Genomic DNA, 11,798 nt, shown 5'->3' with positions numbered 1-11,798 from the left:
TACATTGTGGTCTGCCCAAATAAATAGAATGTTTTATGATACAATTCCCAAGATGCTTCTTTAAGCACAATTCAAGGTCACTGAGGTTTTTGAAGACAAAGGAATAAAAGGAAGGACTACTGACTTCCAGATTTTGACCTTATAAAGCATTAGAGATTCAAAAAATTTTATCTTGAAAAATGGGTGGAATATTCTAGTCCAAACCTTTTATTAGAGATGAGAGGACTGAGGTTCAAATCAATATATTTATTTGTGCCAACACATGTATTTATACATATATTCATACATATGAAGCCAATGTGGAGAAGTGTTTAGAAAAGATCTTTGTTCACATTCAGTTTTTGATGTAAATGTCCATTTGGGTGTGTGATCCTGAATGATTTAATCTTTTAGTGCTATTTGAAATTCTTTACCAGAAATAATAGAGAAAAGAATAAAATACATATTAAGAGGGAGTTTTATTATATTTAAATTTCCTGATTCAATGAAAACAAAGTTTCAGTCCATAGTTATGAATATATGCATATATGTGTTTTATTTACATTTTTATACATATATGCACAATATGTAGATAAATATATATTTACACCTATACATATATGGCGGTTTCATCCATTAATTTATTACATACTCATGTATATGTGCATATGGACTTAATATTTTATATGCATATTCAGAGAAATAAAAACATTCATTTGGAAAAAAGTTGCTATCATATTAAAACTACTGAATTAAATAGTTATAAAAAAGGTAGCTTCAATTCTTACTTTTTCCTATATCTTCCCAAATCATCACAGGTTTTTTTTCAGGTTTTCAATGTCATCCTGCTCTTGACCCTTCATTATCTTTAAAATAGGAAAGGAATTGAAATATAATTTGGATATTTAAATTCAACAACTGACCTGTGAATGAGTTTTAGTACATCAGTTACCAAAAGTTGATGATACCATTTTTGGAATTTATGCATATATTCAATTTCTTCAAATTGTTGTCTTTCAGAAGTCAGGAACTGTCTTAGTTTTGTTTTGTTTGCCCAATGCTTAGCATAATACCAGTTACATAGTAAGCATTTAATAATTATTTATTGAATATACTTGAACCTATAATTCATTTCAGTATTTATTAACTTTTTTCTATGTGATAAGATTGGAAATATCAAGGCAAAACAAAACAAAACTAAAAAATCTCTGCCTTCAAACTTAACTTTTACTCATTAGATATGTATTAAAGTCAGGAACAAAGGATGGAAAAAGAAAGGAAAACCAGAATGCATTGGAAATAGTGAAGAAGCAGAGAACAGTGACTAATTAGAACACTAATACAGTGACTGTGGAAAAGCTAAAATTCAGGGAGGCAATATTAAACGTGATATTGAAAAAAAAAAGGTGCAGACAAAATCAAGAAAAGGAGGAAATAAACTTACCTAAAGGCAGAAGATGGAATGACATGTTCAACAAATAGAAAATTGTTCAAATTGACTATAATTCAGAATATGGGGAGGTATCAGGCTAAAATAGGCTAAAAAAAGAGTGACAGAAATTATCATGGATATATTATTTATACATCTTTAAGGAAGAATAAATGGGAAGATTTTGAGATTTCTTGAATCCTTTTTGGGGGGAAGTTCAAATAAGTCATTATTAAAATTCAGACTATTCATTGGAAAGTTAAATACTGAAGCACAAGTTTAAATGATTTGACTATATATATATACATAATATATATATATATATATATATATATATATATATATATATATATATATATATAAAATGGGAAGAGAATATTTATTGGAAAAAAACACTATGTTGGAAATACTGAAGGGAAAAGGAAAAAGGATGACAAAGATGGAGATGGATGTATATTATATAATGGAAAATACTAGCAAGGTCTTGGACAGACTTGAATAAACAGTGAAGGATAGAAAGGTCTGGCATTCTATGATCCATGGAGTTATGAAGAATTGGACACTACCTAATGAATGAAAAACAACAATAAAGTTTTAGCACTTGGATGGAGGTGAGATCTGGAAGAAAATGTAATGGAAATAAAGACACTAGTGATTATCAAAATATTAATGACATTAATATTAAAAATGTAATTAATATATCAACAATATTTAAATAATACAGATGGAAGATGAATTGAACATGTGAGCAGGATATTGAACATGTGAGCAGAGAAAATGAAACTTATTTAGGGTTAAACAAATGTTCTTATAATCCCATGAGATAACTTCAGAAGATCATGACAACTCATTACATAGTACAAGCTACTTAATAAAACAGATTAAAAATGAGTCCAGAAATGAATTGTGAATTTTCCTATCTCCTCTTATTTCTTGCACTCAAAAGTATTTTATTTTTTCTAATTATATTTAAAGGTAATTTTCAGTATCCATTTCTGTCAAATTTTGTGTTCCTCATCTCCTTAATAGATCTGATTATTATATAATGCACTCATTTTGTGAAAGAAGAATCAGAACAAAAGGGAAAATTAGTACGTTTTGATTTGTATTCATACTTAATAATTCTTCCTCTACAGTTGGATAACTTTTACTGTCATGAGTATTTTGTTATTGTCTTGAACATTGCATTGTTTTGAAGCGTTATATCTATTATAGTTGTTCATTGCACAATGTTGCTGTTATTGTGTACAATGCTCTTCTCCTTATTTCATTCACCATTAGTTCATATAAGTTTTCCCCAGATTTTTCTGAAATCCTCCTGCTCATTATTTCTTATAGAACAATAATATTTGAATACATTCCTATACCACAAGTTGTTCAGTCATTCCCCAATTAATGGGTATATATCCATAATTTCCAACTCTTTGTTACATAAAAGTAATTTTTTTTGTCCATATGGCTCCTTTTCCCTTACTCCTACTCTCTCAATAGCATTTTTACTTTCAAAGATGATCTTTCTGAAAAAAAATGATGTTTAAGTGAAATATCCCTTATTATTAATAATAATAATACAAATATTAACAATAGTAGTAATAAAATATTGTTATATAGGGCTACTTACTAATTGAAGAGCATTTTCCTCAATATGAAAACTGCTAATTTTTACATTGGCTCATCTAGCCTCAAAAGTTAGACTGTGGGCATTCTGTTCATCTTTATTATATCACTCAACTCCTAAAATGATAGGGATGATTATATTTTCCTTTCATGACCTGAAAAAGCCTGATTTTAATTTGTTAGCAGAGGAGAATTGGAGTAAAATAACTAATAATCTTTTGAATAAATGGGACTCTGTTCCAAGAAGTTTTTGCTCATATGTAAAACAATCCACCCCTGAAACAGACATATAATTAAGCAATTTCTCACTTGAGGAAAAATTTTAAAATGAACTTAACAGCCCCATTATGATAATCTTCCCATGTATTATACATTTACAACAGTTTGCCCTTTCAGCTCTTCCTATCTTGTACTCTAAACCACCCAAGGATAGAAGAATAACACCATAAGATTAGAGGCAAAGCCTCTTTTAGACAGAGCAATAACAGATCTATCATATTGGCAAACTTTCCCTTTATCCTGGCACAGCAGAATTTAAATGTGCTGAATGAATATGATGCCAAGGGTATTATACACTCTACAGATGATCCCATTTTTTTTATTTACAAACCCAGATAGGATAAAATTGAATTAGAACAACATTTTTTGGGGGGGAAGTAAAAACTTTTTTTGCTATTTTCACTAAATAATAAACAAGCAAAAACATCGAAGACAAAAACTTGAGCAACTACATTTGTGGCAGGACTCAAATCCCAGATCCTGAAATTTATGGATTACCATTTAAATATGCACAAAGATTTACAGTTACAAGGGGCATCTTATATCACCTGCTTTAATCTTCTCATTTTATAGCCCCAGCCAAAGTTTCCTAAAGATGAAGAAAATTAAATAAACTAAAGTTAACATGCCTATTCAACATCAAATAATGTGTAAACTATTTTTTCAGCTTTCATCACTTTTCTCTCTTCTTAACCATAAAGTATTTACTTAAAGTCTAATCTTTGGAAACATTAAATAAACCAAAAATTGACATTCAGAAAGATGTATTTTTTCCCTTAAAACCTTAATTTCAGTTTTTATTTATGCCTCGGGCTTATGATTCATATTTTTTTATTAAGGATATTATTTGAGTTTTACAATTTTCTCCCAATCTTGCTTCCCTTCCCCCACTCCAACCCCACAGATAACACTCCATCAGTCTTTACTTTGTTTCCATGTTGTACCTTGATCTAAATTGGGTGTAATGAGAGAGAAATCATATCCTTAAAGAGAACAGAATTCTCAGAGGTAACCAGATCAGACAATAAGATATCTGTTTTTTTTTCCAAATTAAAGGGAATAGTCCTTGTACTTTGTTCATACTCCTTATCTGGATACACATGGTACTCTCCTTTGCAGACAGCCCAAAATTGTTCCCAATTGTTGCACTGATAGAATGAGCAACTCCTTCAAGTTTGAACATAACTCCCATATTGCTGTTTAGGGTGTACAGTGTTTTTCTGGTTCTGCTCATCTCACTCAGCATCAGTTCATGCAAATCCCTCCAGGTTTCCCTGAAATCCCGTCCCTCCTGGTTTCTAATGGAACAATAGTGTTCCATGACATACATATAACACAGTTCGCAAAGCCATTCCCCAATTAAAGGACATTTACTGGATTTCCAATTCTTTGCCACCACAAACAGGGCTGCTATAAATATTTTTGTACAAGTAATGATTTTACCCTTTTTCCTCATCTATTCAGGGTATAGAACCAGTAGTGGTATTGCTGAGTCAAAGGGTAATGCACATTTTTGTTGCCCTTTGGGCATAGTTCCAAATAGCTCTCCAGAAGGGTTGGATGAGTTCACAGCTCCACCAACAGTGTAATAGTATCCCAGATTTCCCACATCCCTTCCAACAATTATCATTATCCTTCCTGGTCATACTTGCCAATGTGAGAGGTGTGAGGTGGTACCTCAGAGAAGCTTTAATTTGCATTTCTATAATAATTCAGATTGTTTTTGAACTTTGTTTAAATATCCCTACTTGTTGGTGAGAGAATATTTGGTTTAAGACTACAAGGGACATATTCTTTGTATGGGGTTCAGCACTGTGTTAAGTGGATAAAGATAAAACAGGTAGTGAGAGGAACATATTCAATAAAATGGATTTTTTCATATGGCTATGGATTGCTTCGATCTCCTCATCTGTAAATTGCCTTTGCATAGCCTTTGATCATTTGTCAAGTGGGGAATGGCTTTTTGTTGTAAAAATATGACTCAGTTCTCTGTATATTTTAGAAATGAGTCCTTTGTCAGAATCATTAATTGTAAAGATTGTTTCTCAATTTACTACTTTTCTTTTGATCTTGATTACATTGGTTTTATCTGTGCAAAAGCTTTTTAATTTAATGTAATTGAAATCATTTAATTGGTTTTTAGTGTTGTTCTCCAAGTATTCCTTAGTCATAAACTGTTCCCCTTTCCATAGATCTGAGATAGACTAGTCCTTGATCTTCTAATTTGCTTATAGTATTGTTTTTTATGTCTATGTCCTGTAACCATTTGGATCTTATCTTGGTAAAGGGTGTGAGGTGTTGGTCTAATATAAGTTTCTTCCATGCTAACTTCCAATTATCCCAGCAGTTTTTATCAAAGAGGAAGTTTTTATCCCAGTGGTGGCTGGACTCTTTGTGTTTATCAAACAGCATATTACTATAATCCTCTCCTGCTTTTACACCTAGTCTATTCCACTGGTCCACCACTCTATTTCTTAGCCAATACCAAACAGTTTTGATGACTGATGCTTTATAATATAATTTTAGATCAGGTAATGGTAAGCCACCTTCGTTTACATTTTTTTTTCATTAAGCTCCTGGCAATTCTTGACTTTTTATTTCTCCATATGAATTTACTTACAATTTTTTCTAGCTCATTAAAGTAATTTTTTGGAATTTTGATTGGTAGGGCACTAAACAGATAGTTTAGTTTTTGTAGAATTGTCATTTTTATTATATTATCTCTCCCTATCCATGAGCAGTTGGTATTTGCCCAGTTATTTAAATCTGATTTAATTTGTGTGAGAAGTGTTTTATAATTGTTTTCAAAAAGATTCTGAGTCTGTCTTGGCAAATAGACTCCCAAACATTTTACACTGTCTGCGGTTACTTTGAATGGGATTTCTCTTTCTAGCTCTTCCTGCTGTTTCTTGCTCGACATATATAGAAAAGTTGAGGATTTATGGGGGTTTATTTTATAACCTGCAACTTTACTAAAATTACTAATTGTTTCCAGAGGTTGTATTTTTTAATGGTGAAAAGGACTTAAAATTTTTTTTACTGTGATTTATTTTATTTTTCTTCAATTAATGTATATCCATTTATAATGTATTTATGAATTTGATATAGTATATAACCAAAAAACTTTTTCTGTGGGAACTCAGAAATAATAAATTCAACTCCTAATTTTTCGAAGACAATACTGATAGCCAGAGTGGCAAAGGACTTTCCAAAATTTGCATAGACATTAACAAAGAATTACATGTAAATGAAATCAAATCCAAACATTTTTCCATACTACATCACTGCCTATTATATAAACATTATTTACGTATACCATTTAAATATGTATATTGCCTAATTGCTTGTATAGAACCCAGAGTTGCTCAATTCTCTCATACGGTAAATTCTTTAAAACATTATTAATAAATTTAAGATATTTAATTGTAAACTTGATCATTCATATTTTAAAAACAATCATAATCCCATTTATTAGTCTAGTAATTAATAGATTATGTGAATATATGTATATATACATATATATATATAATATGCCTTTTCAAATTTATGAAGATATATGTTCTTATTCCACAATAATTTCTTAATGTGTCATTCCTTGGATCATTGTAACAATATCATCATCATTGGTATTCTCAATTATTCTCATCTTTGTTTAAGAATATGTACAAAAGAAGTACACAAAACAACTCTGATTTAAATGCTATTATAGCCAATTTGTGAATGATGAAATGAGACTCAAAGAAGGTCAGGAGTGAATTGCCAAGAGTTTGTACACTTGATAAAGTATCTGAGATGGGTTTCGAACCCATGTTCTAAAAATCACAGTCTTGCACTCTATCTACTATTCCAATGAGAGTGAAGCAAACCACCTGGGAGACAGTCTGAAAGAATATAATGTAATCTACAGTCATAGGCATCCAATTTTTGTAGTGAGATGGGTATATTTTATCATATGTTCTGTGACACTATGAGTGATCATGACTTAAGGTGCTAAGTTCCATTGTTACATAGTATTATTTATATTATTGTAAAGGTGTCCCCCCACAATGGTTCTATTTCTTACCACATCCATTCACAAAAGTTTTCCTACATTTCTCTGAAATACCCATTTCAATGGATCTTAGTGTCCAATAAGATTATTATATTTTTGTTTTATAGATGTGTGTCATTTTTATTTTACTAACAATTTTGTGAAAGATATTTTCAAAGTTAAGCAATTAAGTAAATCTAACACCACAATAAACTCATAAAAGACATATTAGCTTCCCTATTTATAACAGCCCTCACCTCTCTATTTTAAAAAGTTAATAGAAATCTTTGTTATCTTCCACTCATATTTATGCTTCTAAAAATGAAAAGAAAATCAAATTTCTTCTGACAAATAAACATGACTAAACAATAGAGTTCTAAATCAATTTATTTAAGAATTCTATAAATAAAGTATGCCTAAATTTCTCAAACTTTTTATTACCACAGTAAGTTCTGCTATAAATATTTTTGTATACATAGGGACTAAAATTTAATTTAGAGATGAAATTGTAAGATTCTAAACTATTCATTTCCTTGAATCAGCACAGGAACACTATTAAAAAGATCAATAAATCAAGCAATCTTCTACAAGATAGGAAGAAAACATTTTCTTGTCTTCCTTTATCCTTCACAGTTCTATCTACATTAAGAAGCATTTAGCAAACCTTTGTTGAATCAGTGAAGGAAAGGGATTAAAGAAAATTGAATATTACTGAAAAATTTGACATCAGATTTTTGTCCCTGAAAATCTTTGAACCTCCTAATTTTATTTTGATGTTTATAATGATACCAGGAAAGGTAAAAATTGCCTAGAATCACTTAGTTCATTCATGGAAAAGCCATGGCTGCAAGAGAGGGTTTCAGGTCCAGATTTTCTTTTGATCTATTACACTTTTCTTCTAGAGCATTATGAGTTCAATGAATTCTTATTTAAATAGAAATTATGTTTCCTTCTATATAATCCTGGCATGACCGGCCCAGACATAGTTTGTCCATGTCACATATTTGACATGTTTGGCCATGTCACAGAATCAGTTGTTCAAGCAGATGTTTGATTCCTGTGTATAAACAAGCTGCCTGTGAAGTTCAACTGAAATATGAAAAGTGATATTAAGTATGATTATTATTATGAACAGTTTCCTTGCACTAGAAGTTTCTATTAGTTCTGTCTGATACTTTGTTTTTCTTTTACTTCCATGATATTACAATATTGAGTTAAAAGGTGTTTTATTCTACTAAACCCCAAGTTCTTTTTGGATGAATTTTTGTCTGAGCATGTCTCCTCCATCCAGCATATACAACTATCTGTCCTTTTCTCTCTCTGTATCTATCTCTCTATCTGTCTGTCCATCTTCATTTCTTGCTTTCTTTATCTAGAATTTTTGAACCTGTGGAGGAACTTTTTCCCATTAAGTTTAATTTAGATACAGTACATTATTTCAATTAGTTAAGATATTTGAGTATTCTAATTCTGATATCTATTAATTTTTTTTGGATTTAAATAATATATTAGTCAATCCTTTCAGCTTGATGTAATATACAAACTTGCACAGACATACACACACTGTGTCTTCAATCTAGTCCTTCCTTTAAACCAGAAATGTAGCTCACAGAGTTTACTGACTCTACTCCCAATCTATTAATAAAACTATTGAACAGAGCCTGGTTAAAGACAGATCCCTGATGAATACTAATAAACAGCACCACTTTTTGAATCAAATTGTTCAATCAGCTAATAGCTTAATTATCTTTTCTATAAGGTCATTATGTAAAACTTTGTAAAATATCAGATAATATTGTTGTATGCTCAAAAATAGTTTTTTGGAAGCTTTCATGATCTATTTTTACTTGATGAGTTATGGAAATAAGATGTATTAAGTAACATTATATTATACAATATTTTCCCATGTCATATGATATGCCACATTATATCTTTTCATGAATATTACTTTATGTCTTTGAATTGAGACTAGAGAAAATATACCAGAGTACATTACTAAAATATAAGCCTGAGAGGCATTATAAGCCTGATACCATCTGTTGTTCTTATGCTATGATATTTTTATCACATATTTTATCATATGAAACATATTGCAGAACATTTTTGGAATGTAAATATAATATTAAAAATCACAGATATGAAAAACTAGAAAAAATTTCAAAGTTCAGCTTGAATAACCTGTCCCTCAATAAGGATTTCCTGTATAAAATCCAATTTTCAGTTGGTAATGGGAAAAACCAATCAATGTATTATGGTATTTTATTCAAATTTTGACTAACCCTAATTTTAAAATATTTATTGTTCACAAATGTACCTCTCTCTGTAATATTTATCCACTGCTTCTCTGCTCTATCTCTCCATTCTTTGCCATCTTAGCTGCTTTCTTATTCTTACTTCATAGCTACTACAGTACCTAGGTCTACCTAACCATGGAATATATTCTGCCATAAGTGTATTCCTTTCCCTTTCTTTAGATCCTTTAAGAAGCCTACATTTTAGGGAAGGATTTCAATAGAAAATGTTTTATTCTCTTCTCTGGAGTCAGCTATCATTCCCCAATGAGTACCTTCTCCCATCATAGTCCTGTTTTTAATATGTTGCTAGGAATTCTTTTTATGTGTAATTTTCTCCCTCATATAACCTTTATGAGGGCAGGAAATCTCTTTATTTTTATTTGTGTCCTTAAAGTTTGGCAATATAGTAAGCACACAATATATGCTTGTTATCTACCTATTTATCTTTTGGAGTCAAGCAAAATAAATCAAATGCCTTTTCTAGGTAGCAACTTTTCAAGTACTTAAAGAGTTTTAGATGATCTTTCCCACAAAAAAATGGAGTGAAAAAGAGGGATACATTAGGGAAAGCATGTAAGGATAGATTAAAAGGGGACCATTTTCACATATAAAATAGTTACAAGGAAGAGCTTTTATAATGGAAGGGGAAAATAGGCAGGGGTAGGAGGCAATATTTGAAATTCACTCTCATCAGAATTGGTTCATAGAGGAAGGAATACGCATACACACACACATAGACATTAATTTACCCAATAGGGAAATAGAAGTAGAAGGGCATAAAAGACATAGAGAATCATAAAAGGGTTTTGATCAAAGATACCATAGACAATGAAGTAATATAATTTTTAAGAGCAAAGGAAGGTATGTAAAGATCCTGTTTCCCAAATATATAGAAAACTGTCACAGTTATATAAAAATAAGAAGCATTTGTCTATTGTAAGATCAAGAGCTATGAAGAGGAAGTTTTCAAAGGAAGAAATCAAAGTTATCTATAGTCATATAAAAATGATCTAAACCACTATCAATTAGAGAAGTGCAAATTAAAGCCACTCTTAGGAGGTACCTTACACATATCAGAAATGACAGTGCTGAAGGGGTTGAGAGAAATAAATATACACAGTTGATGGAGTTGTGAACTGGGCCTACCATTTTAGAAGACAATTTACATCTATGTCCAAAAGGCTCTCATAAAATTGTGAGTACCCTTTGACCGAATAATAACACTATTAGTCCCAAAGAGATCAAAGAAAAAGAACATATGTGTAAAACTTTTAAAACAGTTCTTTTTTTCATGACCACAAATGGATAACTGATGAAATGTTCATTGAAGGGAAAATGGATGAAGAATTTGTAGTTTATAAATGTGATGGAATACTATTTTGGTGTAAGAAATGATGAGAAAGCATATTCATAAAATTAATGATAACTCCTTTATGAAGAAAACAAATGAAGTGAGAAGAATCAGGAAATCATTGTGCACAGTAACAGAAATTTTATAATGATCATTAACTCAGAAAGAATTCACTACTCTGATTAATACAATGATCCAAGATAAGACTCACGAAGAAAAATTGCTGTCCACCTCCAGAAAAAAGAACTTATTGTTTCTGATTGGAAACAAGTACAATATTCACACTTTTTTATATTTTTCTGATATGATTTAATCATGAAATATCATTTTCATTGTTTCATATATACAATTGATATAATTTTGTTTGCTTTATCAGTTGTAAGGGTGGGAGAATATATGAAACTCCATTTAAATAGAAAAAAAATGTTAAAAGTAACTAAATAAAGAAGCACTATCATTCTTTCCTTTCCAACTAGGTCTTTATTAGATATGAGCATTGTAGCTCCTTGACTATTTTTCAACACTCTTTGCTAAATTGGTTAACATTTTATAGTTATTCTTCACTTCATCAATTCTTTTGTTAATATTGAACCAAATACTCCAGAGATGCTCTACCCAGGGAAGAGTGTAATGGTATTATCATCTCCTTCATTATTATAGTTTTTAATTCTCTTAATGAAACCTAACTTTATGTTAGATATTTAACTGCCTTATCATACTGTTGAAATAATTTCATTACAAATCCCAGTTTACCTATGTTTTCCCATCTTTTACTTGCGGAGGCAATTTTGTAAACTCATGTATTAGACTGTTTTATTA

This window comes from Macrotis lagotis, chromosome 6 (genome assembly GCF_037893015.1).
Source record: "Macrotis lagotis isolate mMagLag1 chromosome 6, bilby.v1.9.chrom.fasta, whole genome shotgun sequence".
NCBI lineage: Eukaryota > Metazoa > Chordata > Mammalia > Peramelemorphia > Peramelidae > Macrotis > Macrotis lagotis.
This window is presented reverse-complemented; position numbering follows the sequence as displayed.